Raw genomic sequence first — 13476 nt, forward strand, 5'->3', positions numbered from 1 at the left:
CTAAAAGATTTTTAAACTCAATCGGATACCGACTTTTGGCGTTTTCTGTATCAGGCTGGTGCCGTTTTTTACCATCATGTACCGATAATGAACCGGGCGGTACCGGTATTTTCGATACCAGCATTGGTTGACACCAAGCTTATCCAACTTAGAAAGTAAAGAAAATAATAATAATTAATATTATATTAAAATATTAAAGGTATTAAAAATATATATTATTATAATATAATAAAAACACTCTTAATTTCATTTCAATTATTAATATATAGTAATAATAATAATAATAATTCTGATATATTAAAATCACTAAACTTGGTAAAACTAGGCCTGTAAACGAACCGAACGAACACGAACATATAATCGAACACATTTATTTGTTCGTGTTCGTTCAATAAGAAATCGGGCATGTTCGTGTTCGTTTATGTTCGTTCGTTTAAAGCCTAAACGAACAGTTCATGAACATAAAAAAAATAACCGAACATATTTGAATAGACATAAATTAACATTATTGAAGAAACAAGTCTAATATATTACATTTCATCCGAAAACACATCTAAATAAGGGTCCATAGATATACTAATTAGTTATATTTATATAAGTAGTTAGAAAACCTAATATTTATATAAATATAACTATTTATGTATTTATTAAAATTTAAACGAACGTTCACGAACATAAATGAACGAACATAAATGAATGAACACAATGTGTGTTCATGTTCGTTCATTTAATTAAGCGAACAAAAGTTTTTGTTCGTGTTCGTTCGTTTATTAAATAAACGAACATAAACGAACTTCCCGCCGAACAAGTTCATGAACAGTTCATAAACGTTCGGTTCGTTTACAGGCCTAGGTAAAACTACAAGAAACAATATCTAAAACTAATTTTAGTATATTGAAGTCTATAAATTTGTTTATAATATACACTACTTTTTAAATTGCCCAAGACAAGATGTATAAATTTATGTGTGCCAAAATGTTAGAATGTTATTTAATCAAATTTTAAGGGTTGGGATTGGGTTTGTTAGGGTTAAGGATCGGAGTCCCGTTAAATACCTATTTTGTGTGATTTAAGCACTTAAGAAAAGTTAGTCAAATTTTAATTTGTTTAAGGGATAACAAGTGTTGATATAAGAACTCATGTAGTGTTTGTTTCATGGATTGTAATTAGGGTTGTTCACAAGCTGATTTGAACGGAGTGGACCTTTGCTCGTGCTTGGCTCGTTTACAACCATGCGAAATCCGAACGAGCATATTCGAGCGCGTAAATTTCCAAGCGAGAAACGAGCGACGAGTAATTTGGACAACCATAGATTTAGCATGTTTCCTTCAATGTCTCCGTTATCGGGTCACGACTAAGGTCCAACTGTCCGAGAATGACATTAAGATTGAGGTTGGATCGTCCGAGTATGAGGCTCTGGTTAAGGCAGGTGATACATATGGTAAGAGCGAGGACGATTGATGAGAGAAAGATGTCAGATAATGTCGCTTCACGACTTAGAGTTTTAGTTTTAAATTTAAAGTTAAATTTTTTATTGGTTTGCTTAGGCTATTTTGGATAAACATAATTGTATATTTGAGTATATTGGTCCAAATCTGATAGAGCGGTATGTGTTAAAATATGAATATACATGTAATTTGTGTGTGCATATATAATTATATATGTAATAAATTAATAAAATATATATATAATCAAGTAATAAAAAGTATACATGTAATTTGTGTGTGCATATATAATTATATATGTAATAAATTAATTAAAAATTAATTCGAGCCGAACCGAGCCGAGCGAACCTTTGCTCATGCTTGGCTCGTTTGCAAACCGAACCAAACCGAGCGAGCATATTCCGAGTGTTTTCCGAGCGATCGACGAGTGAGCGATGAGCGACGAACGATTTGAACAGCCCTAGTTGTAATGAAAATTCGCCCATAAATTGAAATTTGATTTGTAAATTAGGAGTGTTTATTTGGCAAAATGGAATGAAATTTGGATAAAATTAGAATGTAGATCTCCTTCCTTACGTTGTTGTTCAATTCCAGTTCCCTTAAGATTACATTCAATTCTTTGAAACGAACATTACCTTAGGCTAAAGGGTGTAGGGGGCATGAGTTGGGTCATCAATGCCACATATGACCATTAATGGATTGCTACACCATCCCTTTGCCTCATCCATCATGGTTGATTGGTTGGCATGGATTAAACCATGGCAATCATGTGCTTCCTTTCTTTTTTCAATACTTCCTTTTCCCTTTCACAAAAATAAATTAGAATAATAGAATAGTGGTTTAGGTCATGACCACACCCTTAGGATAGTGGTTTCTTGTAGGATCGTTCTCGGACCTGTTTGAGTCGTTCAGAGAAGTTCGTTCCGAATTAAGAGGCGGAAACTAATAATTCGGTGCTATTAAAGCTGTATTCACTTTAAACTTGCTGTATTATTGATCTTCAATACGATTACAAGATTTGACAGCACTTCGGCAGCATACCGGAACAAACACCTTCAACTATGTGTTTCTGATCGCTCTTGTGGACCTATATATAGACATGCTGGTCCGCTTATACGTACATGTACGTATAAGCGGTCCTACAACGTGACACATAAGCGATCCAACATCCTAACCTAATAAGCGATCCTGACCAAAAACTGACATATAAGCGATCCTAGGACATGTATACATAAGCGAACCTATACAAATCACTATTTCTAGGATTCCGTGCTATGTCCGATCTGTTCAACTTCAAGACTCGATGGAAGACGTAGTCAGCAGACGTAAGTGCACCAACAGACTCCCCCTCGGATGTTGACAGAGTCTTCATAGAGTCTTTGCACATATCTATCTACAATCTTCATCAGTCGACAATCTGCCTCTTTCAACTGTTGACATGGTGTCTTCAGACTCCTCCTCTCACACAGCTGGGATCGTAGTCTGGAATTCAAACTTTCACTGGTTCTAAGATCGTTAACAGGCTCCCATCAGGTTCCAAATAGATACCTGGCTCCATTCTCTCTCAGGATCAATATCTGACTCAAGTCCTGCACAATCTCTACCGAACCATAAGTTTCTACACAGATTAAAACTTTTCAATTATTTAGAAACTATGTTGAACCAAAACAGTAATGATTTTGCATTCAAGAATTTATTACTGGTTCTTATCAAAACAACTTTACCATCTACACACCAACACTCCCCAAACCAGTCTTTCAAGTTTAGCACTTTGAATTTCGAAAATCAGCATCTCAACACCAGTTGTCGAAACTCTTTTTGACTTTCCAAAATTTATGCTAAAACACACCAAAAATCTTTTTGGATTTCTGAAAGAAAATAAATGCAGAAAATGAAATATTTACAGACAATATTTTTGTGAGTTTGTGCAAGAGGATCATATCAGTTATGAAACATATCACAAACACCGTTAAGCTTGATTACATATTCAGTTCTAAACAATTTACCTAGATTGTCAGTATGTTTGTCCACTTAAATTTTAACACAAATTTCAACTGATTCGAGATACGATATTAATGTTTTAAAGACTTAAACTTAATTGTGTATCACTCCACTTGAATATACTCCCGTATCCAGATCCCAAATATTCAGTCTTACAGGTGAGTATACCACAGATGATATCTGTAAAGGGGTAGATGCGAAACCGTGAGAGCTCAGGTCAGAACTTCCGTTCAGCAGAGAGATGACGGCTCGACTTTTGGTGGGTCCCCTTTAGAGGATCTTTTTTACAACAGCAAAGATTATCAATTTTATTGTTTAATCAGTTTGCTGAGGGCGAGCTTGTTTTACAAAGCTTTTTAGCAGAAAGTATTATTCGGGGACTAGGTCAGTATTTCCATACAGCAGAAGTCCTGGAATAATACCCCAGATATCACTGAGCATAAAGACCTAGTATCTCAGAATACGGGACCTTTCAAACAAGATTTCGGGGGTTACCCATATATCCAAGAATAGTTACCCACGAATTAAGTAAGTTTGATTTAGGTTTATATCTCGTTTCAATTTACTAAATGTGCGAAAATCTACTGACGCATCCGCAGTAAGATTGTTTATCACATTTTGACTTTACAATTCTTTAGCGTGCTTGATAGTTCACTGATGTACTATCATTTCCTCTTTTATGCAACAAAAACTCATTTTTCAATTTTATCATGTTTTTTGGCTTTTTCAGATTTTCTGATGTTTTTGGATTTTCTAAAAATTCTTACTCCCCCTAAAATTCAAATACATCTAAAAAAAATTTAAAACAAACTATACAGAACATGACAACTGATATCGAAACAACTTCAATTCTCCATCCGGTTGGCTTAAACAATCAGAACTCCCCCTCACAACAAACTATTTTCCCATAATGATTTCAAAACACTCAAGTTTGTTTTAATCAAAATGGTTTTTCCGGAAAATAAGTTTAGTGGTTTTACCACTTGTAAAATTGGGGCAAAATCATCACATTGTTTTACCAATCTTATGAATGATAGTTAACTCAAGTTCAAATTAATGACCTTGATTTAACCGCTTGTAAGATCAACAACATTCCACAACTAAAAACTTTCAAACCTGTTTTTCAACCAATTACCATCTTTTGGTTGAATTCTCAAAATGCCGATTCCTACTCCTCGCTTACAAACCTGGGAATTCCGGCAAGTCCTGCAAAAACCTCACAAACAGATTTAGAAAGATGCCGATTAATGATCCACAATACCATCTTGGGATCTCCGGCAAGTCAGGTTTTTATTCTTGAAAAAATATATCCACCCAAGCCTGACCTTCCTTGGGTGTAACCTCATTGTTTTCATCTTTCCTTTCAACCGACTTGTAAACCCATCCTTTGGAAGCATAAAAATCCTTAATGCTTTGAGCCTTACCACTGACCATTTTTCCAAAGATGCGTTTTACATTTCTGTTAAAAGTTTTTTCAACATCAATTTTCTTCTTGTCAGAATAAAATTAATTTGAAATTTCAACTTTTCCGATTTTAGATTTGTAATTTTTAGCATTCAGTGGCGGAAAATTCACATCGTCCACTTTCGGAACTTTCTTTTCAACCTTTTTCTCAACACGTGGCTCCTCTGATTTTATGGAATCAGAATCATTACCAGACTTTTTACCTGAACCTTTTACAACCCATTTCTGATTTGTAGCATTGTCTATTCTTTTGGAAGCACTCTTTGAACATTCTCCTTTTTCATAAATTGAATTCTCAAAACCTGTGAACTTCCGGGTTGACAGTTCAGTCTTTTCAACAACTTTTTCTTTCATTTTTCTTGAGACTTCTTGTTTTGATCGAAATGTCTTTGGACAATCTTTCGCAACATGACCCACAGCTTTACACTGAAAACAAGATCTCTTTTCAACCTTCTTTGGATCTTCCTTTTTCTTCATGTCCTCTTGCTTCTTAGCAAGGAATTCTTGATTCGTCTGATTCCTGAAAGATTTTTCTTTTTCAGCTTCTGTTGTTTTTCCTGCAACAAACATTGTTTTTGGTTTATAAATTTTTTCAGTTTTATAGTTTTTCTGTGGAACAAAACCAAGACCTTTCTTTTTGTAATTACGATTATGGTTTGGTTTCTTTTGGAAACTATAACCACAATTGTAACCCATTTTCTTGTTGATTCTCTGTTGATCTCTTGAAGTGTATTGTTTTGGTTTTCCATTAAGATTTAAATCTTTTATTTCAGAAATATTAATTTCTGTTATTTTGAAAACCTTTTGAATCATTTCAAATCTGACACTTCTTATTGGAAAACTCTCGTCAGAATATAATTTGTCAGAACCTTTCAAAGTATATGCCACTTTGACCGATTCATCATTCAAATTAGACTTCGAAAGTAAAAATTCTTTATCATAAACCCGTTTGTCCTTTTTGACTGTTTGCTTTGACATACTGGACCCAGACTTTGACTCAGGTTTTGACTTCGGTTTTGATTCCTCATTGTCATCTGTGTCTAACACCTGATCGACCATACTTTTTATCAACTTTGACTCATGATCAGTGTCTGATGACGTATATGTGACATCAATACTTTCTGGTAAGTTATCCGACGACCCAGACTCCCATTTCAAATTGATCGCTTTATTGACTCTTTCTGACTTTGGTTTTCGAGGTGAATATCCATTTTCAACCGGGGGCGGACATCTATTGTAGGATACACTCGGTTTCTTACCAGAAGCTTTCAACTTTTCTTCAACATTTGTCACACACTTTTCTTCATCCGATGTTTGCTCTTCTTTGAATGTCTTTAAATCTTTCACCACCGGATAAATCCTGTCAACCACAAAAGTAGAACATGAGTAACGATCTAATAATTTTTTGACTTTCTCAGTTTCTATCTTTTGTGTTGCCAACTCAAGCTCGAGATCTGCACATTTCTTTATGTTAAAGTTTGCCGTATCAAGTTGTCTCAGATAAGCTATCTTCAAAGTATTCATAGCTTCAGCTTGTTCACCATCAGAATCTGTATATTTGTTGATTTCTCTGTTCATAGTATCATACGATTCTTTCAACTTGTGAATATTGTGCAGCAGCTCATTGTTCTGCTTAATCAGCGAATCACAGTTCATGCACTTTTCTTGGACCATGACCGGTTCAGCTTCAATCTTCACTTCAAATTCTGGCACTTCTTTGACATTTCTGCTCGGTTGTAAAAACTCAGCTCTTCTTCTTTTCTCAGCTTTCGCTTCTTCCTTCAATCTCTCTTCCTCTTCTGCCTCTTCTCTGATCCTTCTTCGTTTTTCTTCAGCAGCTTCCATGACTTTTCTGCACCTTTCTGCACATTTCAAATCATAAGCATTAGCAAAGAAAGCATGAGAAGTATTTTTGGACATCTCTTTGGCCATAAGATTTTGATCTGGACAAAAATCATCCCAAGTAAAACCTTCTGCCAACTTCTCATCATCTTGTTCAGCCAAACACACTTTGCTGTCTTTCGGAAGATACTTTTCCCAGGTAAAATCATCATATTTTCCCTGACTAACAACACATGCTCTTTTATCAACCACATCTCTCCCATGAGCTGTTTGTGCCTGCTGCTGTGCTGGTGGTGTGATTTGATGATAGATAGCCTTCTTGTGATAGTCGTTGTTTCCGAAAGGATTCTGGGCTCCGGTAGCTTCACGGTTTTTGCACTCCCTCTTGAAATGCCCCTTCTCCCGACAACGAAAACACGTAACTTTAGATTTATCAAAACCTAAAGCTGAAACGTTTGCATCACGAAAATCATCACGGCCTGTAATTTGTTTAAACTTTTCAGCACGTCTCATCACACTCGCCATACACCATTTGATATCCATCAATTCCATTTCCTCAGCATCGATTTGATCGTAATCCTCTTTCGTGAGCATTGGATTTCCGATCTTTCCTGCAACAAAACAACTATAAGACTCTAAAATCATCCCGAACAAAGACATTTGATTTTTAGCAATCTCTTCAGTGTAGTCTTGATCATTTTCAAGGCTTAATACAATGTTACACTGAAGTTTTCTACCATTCTTTGTTACAGAGATGTTAGGATCGAAAGATGAAAATCTTGTGCTGTTGCTTGATCCTTGAGATGCCTTCTTCTCAGGAGAATCTTTAACACTGTAAGCAGTTTCGATCTTAGGAGAAAACTTTGTTGTATCAGTAACACCATGCTTGTAGTACAAACTGATATCCTGTTCTCCATCGTAGTTCTTCATCCTAGCGATCTTTCTCTGCTCCATCTCTTGAGCTTCCAAATGCTTTATGAAGTCTCCTAGCTTCATCTTTTTATATTCTGCTTTGTTGGACTTCAGCATCATCAAAAATGTTCCCCATGTTTCATATGGAAGCGCATCTGCGAGTTTTTCAATTAATTCATCAGTATCTTTCTTAATACCAAGTTTCGTCATATTTCTAACCAAGTTACAATATCTATCAATAATTTGCTTGGTGTTTTCATTTTTCAATCCCCGAAACAAATCAAATTCTTTCTTCATGAGAGACATTTTGTTCTTTAACATATCATCACTTCCCGTAAACTTTGCTTCCAATTCTGTCCACATTGAATATGCAGTTCCGTCATGTTGAAGCAGTATCAAAATATCTTCTTTTATCGCTTGCTGAAGTAAACTCACCATCAATTTCTCATCTCGATATTTCTTTTTATCAGCTGTACTCATCTCTCTAAGTGTTAGCGGAGTACCATTCACAACATCGTTCTTTGTGGGTTTAACATATGGTTCTTCAGTGTGTTCCCACGCATCAAGATGATAAGCTTCGACCCAATTGCCAAAACGTTCAGACCACACGTTATAATCGTCAATATCCATAAGTTTCGGTAGTTTCTGAGACGTTCCGGTTTCGTTTTCAATCAAAGCACTCTGAGTAATCGAGGTTGGAGTAGCAAAAGCGTTATAAAATTCAGTATCCATCGTTTACAAATTGTTCACAAATTCACAACAATTTCCTAACTTTGACAAACTTGTTCAAATAAGCAAACTGTTCCAAAAGCAAATCTCTAAGCACTGATCAGATGAGCGAACCAAACTAAATGCCGTTTAAGCGAACCAGACCAACTGTTGTATGAGCGAACCGGGTGAACAGATAAGCGGACCAGTTGATTTGTTCAGATAAGCGGACCAAACAAATAACCCTTCGAGTGAACTGTCTTTCGAGCGAACCAATGAACTGACTAAAGAGCGGACCAATGAATTTACTGAATAAGCGGACCAATCAATGTCCGTTCGAGCGGACCAGAAGTTGTCACTAAAAGCGATCCAACCTGAATTTTCGAGCGAACCTAACCCAAAAATGTTCCTTGGAGCGAACCAGACAGGTATTTTGGAGCGGACCTGATTGATGACGTCACTTTTTGTGCGAGTACGTAAAAGCGAACCCCCTAAAAATCAACTTTCTAGGTCGATTTTTGATCTGAAAACTTCAAGGGTTTATTAGTTCATGATTCCGAGCGTACTGTGCAATTTTGAGCTAATTTTACCGTGAAAATTTTGAAAAATGTGAAGAAAGTGTTGAAAAACAGAAGAAATGCAGCTAAAATGGCAAGAACTCCTCCTCCTGAGCTCTGATACCAATTGTAGGATCGTTCTCGGACCTGTTTGAGTCGTTCAGAGAAGTTCGTATCCGAATTAAGAGGCGGAAACTAATAATTCGGTGCTATTAAAGCTGTATTCACTTTAAACTTGTTGTATTATTGATCTTCAATACGATTACAAGATTTGACAGCACTTCGGCAGCATACCGGAACAAACACCTTCAACTATGTGTTTCTGATCGCTCTTGTGGACCTATATATAGACATGCTGGTCCGCTTATACGTATATGTATGTATAAGCGGTCCTACAACGTGACACATAAGCGATCCAACATCCTAACCTAATAAGCGATCCTGACCAAAAACTGACATATAAGCGATCCTAGGACATGTATACATAAGCGAACCTATACAAATCACTATTTCTAGGATTCCGTGCCATGTCCGATCTGTTCAACTTCAAGACTCGATGGAAGACGTAGTCAGCAGACGTAAGTGCACCAACATTTCTGATGATTGATTAGAAGTGGGTGACATGACGCTGATGTAGAGGGTCATGGTTAGGGATGGCAATCGGTCGGGTTTGTATAACAACTCTCCCAAAAACCCATTAAAATACTCCTATACGTCCTAAAATACACCCTGTATATGAAAAACGGGCCTAATATACCTTTATATTTACAAAAATCAAATAAAAACAAAACTATGAGGTTCTCGCAGGGCGCAACCAAGTCAAGGCCTAGCCGTCGCGGGGCGCGACATCTGGACATCAGGCCGCACCCGGTTGTGCCACGTGTCTACTACGTGTTGGACCTAGATAGTTGACCCGACAAGGCTAGGGCCTACCCTATAGCCCTCGCGGGCCGCAAAGGAAACAAAGAGCGACGTCGCGGGCCGCGAGCCGCCATGATTCCAGCCTATAAATTAGGCGTTCGAGCTCAGTCTTCAATCGTTCAAAATCTTTCTTTCTCTCTCAAAATATAATAGCTAAAACTCTCGAGTATTATACCCCTAAAAAGCGAAGCTCTGCCTCGTTGTAAGTATTATAACCCCCGGTTACGTATTAGTTACTGTACCTGATTGATCTAGGGCTCCGTAACGCATGTTAAGGCTCTGCCTGACTCAGTCGTTGGAGTTCTGTCTCGGGGGTACAACTAATGTAAATTTGGTTAACTTACTAACACGTGTGCATTGTTTATTTTAATAGATTATAACCAGGAAGTCACAAGAAAGCAGTAGTGTTAACTAAAACAACAATGTGAGTACATTCACTTTTTATAAACTGTTTTACGAAACCTCAATTGTTTTACAGTATATTTAACAGTGATTGAGTCTATGTATTCTACAATTACTGTCGGTATGTTGGGGTTTTGTATACATTACTTGTTACTACACTGTGAGTAGTAGTAGCATGACCACAAGTCAGGATTGACAGTACCGTGGGTGGTAATTGGGTAGATAAAAATATTGTAATTGCTCTCAATACTGTAAAGATATAAAATACTGTTTTGATTAAACTGGGATGCACTCGCCAGTATTCTTGCTGATAAAACTTTTTAAACGCGTTTCAGATAACAAAATGTGAAAGCCAAATAGAAGCCAGCTGGAGAGCACTGAAGGCTTTGAAAAGTGGCTATAAAGTTACATAAATAAGAAAGACGTTTTATTTCAACAAATCAGGGTTTATCCCTATAAACATATTGTAATAGAAACTTGGGTTTTCCCATGTATGGGAATGATGTATAGAAAACCCACTTGTGGTTGTTAGAAAACCCGAGAAACTCAAAGTTCCTGATTTTTTTTTTTTTGAAAAAATTTACACATGATATAGACATGTTTTTAAGGGTTTTGGGCAAAAAAAAAAAACAAAAAAACGTCGAGTAGATATTAAAAAAAACAAGTTTTGGTATAACATATGTATCTGATAATTTGTTTATTTTTTTTAAATATCCACTCGGCGCTTTTTTGATTTTTTTTTTGCCCAAACCCTTTAAAAACATGTATATAACATGTGTAATTAAAAAAAAAACCAAAAATTCGGGAGATTAGAGTTATCCAAGTTTTCTAAATTATAAGGGTGTTATATAGATACTCCCATTTCCCATGTATTTATTATTTATAAAGATGTGGTGTTTTAACTCTGATAACTATTTCGTAACTACGGTCTGATGTGTTTTCCGCTGCCAAATTAACCGATACTGTTCTCGCGGTCGCTCGCTCCCGGGGGGTCGAGTGCTGCGACAATTTGGGACGTGTTTAGGGAATCCCAACCCGATTAGATAAACTTGTCCCAAACCCGTCCCAAAACCCGTCAGGTTTCTAGCGGGTAAATACCCATCAAGTATCGGGTATACCCACGGGTTTCGGGTCACCCATTAATTTTAAAAAGTTTACCCGTTGGGTATACCTGACCCAAAACTCATCGGGTAATTACTAATAAATTACATTTAGTATTATCACTAAAAAAATATATCAAATAACTATAATGTATACGGGATAAAATACCTATATGTGACAACTCGAACCTTAGACTTACTTTGTGTAACGATACGTGTCTACGAGAACGTTATTAATTGAATGAATACTTGATATGTTATGTTTATGTGCATTATGTGTGTATGTATGTTATGTGTTGCACGAGCCTAAATCACACACCATAACCGATCGCACAAGGCTCAACCGGTCACAAGCCCATTCGGGCCACTTCTTGAAATCGGACCAGAAGGGGCAGCCGTGATGGGCCGGCCCACTTCTCTTCAACGTGAACAAACAAACACCCTAAGGGTGTTGTTTCCCATTTGTTACACAAGAACTCTAGCACACACAAAACCCTAAGATCTCCTTTTCTCTCTCTCTTGGAACCGAAGGCAGCCCTCTCTCTCGAAGCCCTTGTTCTTTCGAAGCCCTCTATTATCTCGGTTAGTGTTATGTTATCAACTACATGCTAATATGTGTAACTATGTGATATTATTAATAATTGGACTTCATGATCGGCTAGGGTTTATGCTAGTAACTTGTTTGATATGTTGTATGATATGTGTATGCATGATGACCGGATTTAAGTTGCTATCCTTGTTATTGTTCTTGTTGTAAATCGGATTGCATGATTTAAAACCGAATGGATATGTAAAATCGGCTGAATGCATATGATTGTGTTAAGAAATCCGTTTGGAATGATAAAGGTTGCATAATAGTTTATGAATTTGATTATCACATGACCCGATCTTATATTCAGTACAAGATTGATTAACTGTTCTTAAATTGATGATGAATATGGTGCTATGAACATGATTGTGAATAATTGCCATTTGATCCGATTTGTGAAACTGCCAATGTGTTAGCTGAAATCACGGAAGTAAATTGTCTAAAATCATGGAAAGTTGTTAGACGCCTTGTTGCGACACGGATTGCGAGTCGGTACCTCACCATCCCGACTCGAGACCAACAACAACATCAGCCGAGACCAGCGTTGCGAGTTCCGGATTGCGACTCGGAACCAGACCACAGCAGCACGAGCCGCAACCACGGTAGCGAGTCATGTTGCGACTCGTAACTGGACCAGGACGAGCCGAAACCACAGTTGCGACTCGAAATCTCCCGTTGCGACTCGAGACCAGTTATGCACGTACACGGTTTTGGGCCTACACTGTCACGAGCCCAATCAATTGGGCCAAATAATTGGACTTATGCAATTGACTGATTAATGTTTTGGGCCATATGTATATCCGGTTGGACTGCTATAATTATTTGGACCGGGCTTTATGGGGATTGCACAACAGGTTGGGCCGGTTAGTATTGGGCTTACTTGTTTAAAAACCGTACAAGTTGTATGTATTGCTTAACTGTCAAATGTTGCCATGATTTATACGTGATTAGTAACGTGCTAGACTATGTGAAACAAACATGTATTATCTAAGTCAAGACCTGACTTGTATTATAACCATGATAGGACGTGGTTGACCATTTACTAGCTTATCTGTACTCTTTGTGTATCTGCCGAGAAAACCAAGGTGAGTTCACACAGCCAAGGCATGGGATTCCCGGGTTGGGAATTGGGTTGGATTATTAAGGTTGAATAGATTCATTCGGATACCATTACTAGACTACCATACCATCGTCCTCGGTTGTGCAGGACACGTACATAAAACCTATGTACACATATGCTACTCGCTATCCTCGGTTGTGAAGGAAATTCACGTAAAACCTGCGTGAACGGATATTCACTACTGCCTCGGTTGTGTCAGGCACTTACGTAAAACCTACGTAAACCCCCACGTACCCTATCCTCGGTTGAGAAGGATACTTACGTAAATCCTACGTAAACTTGTACGTATTACTGTTCTCGGTTGTGAAGAACACTTATGGTTACGCATAGTCTAGTGGATTGATAACATGGGAAGCCCCCACCAATAGAAACCTATACTGGCCCAGTAGAGCCACTTGATACTCGTGAACTTACT

The sequence above is a fragment of the Helianthus annuus genome, chromosome 1 (genome assembly GCF_002127325.2).
Source record: "Helianthus annuus cultivar XRQ/B chromosome 1, HanXRQr2.0-SUNRISE, whole genome shotgun sequence".
Taxonomy (NCBI): domain Eukaryota; kingdom Viridiplantae; phylum Streptophyta; class Magnoliopsida; order Asterales; family Asteraceae; genus Helianthus; species Helianthus annuus.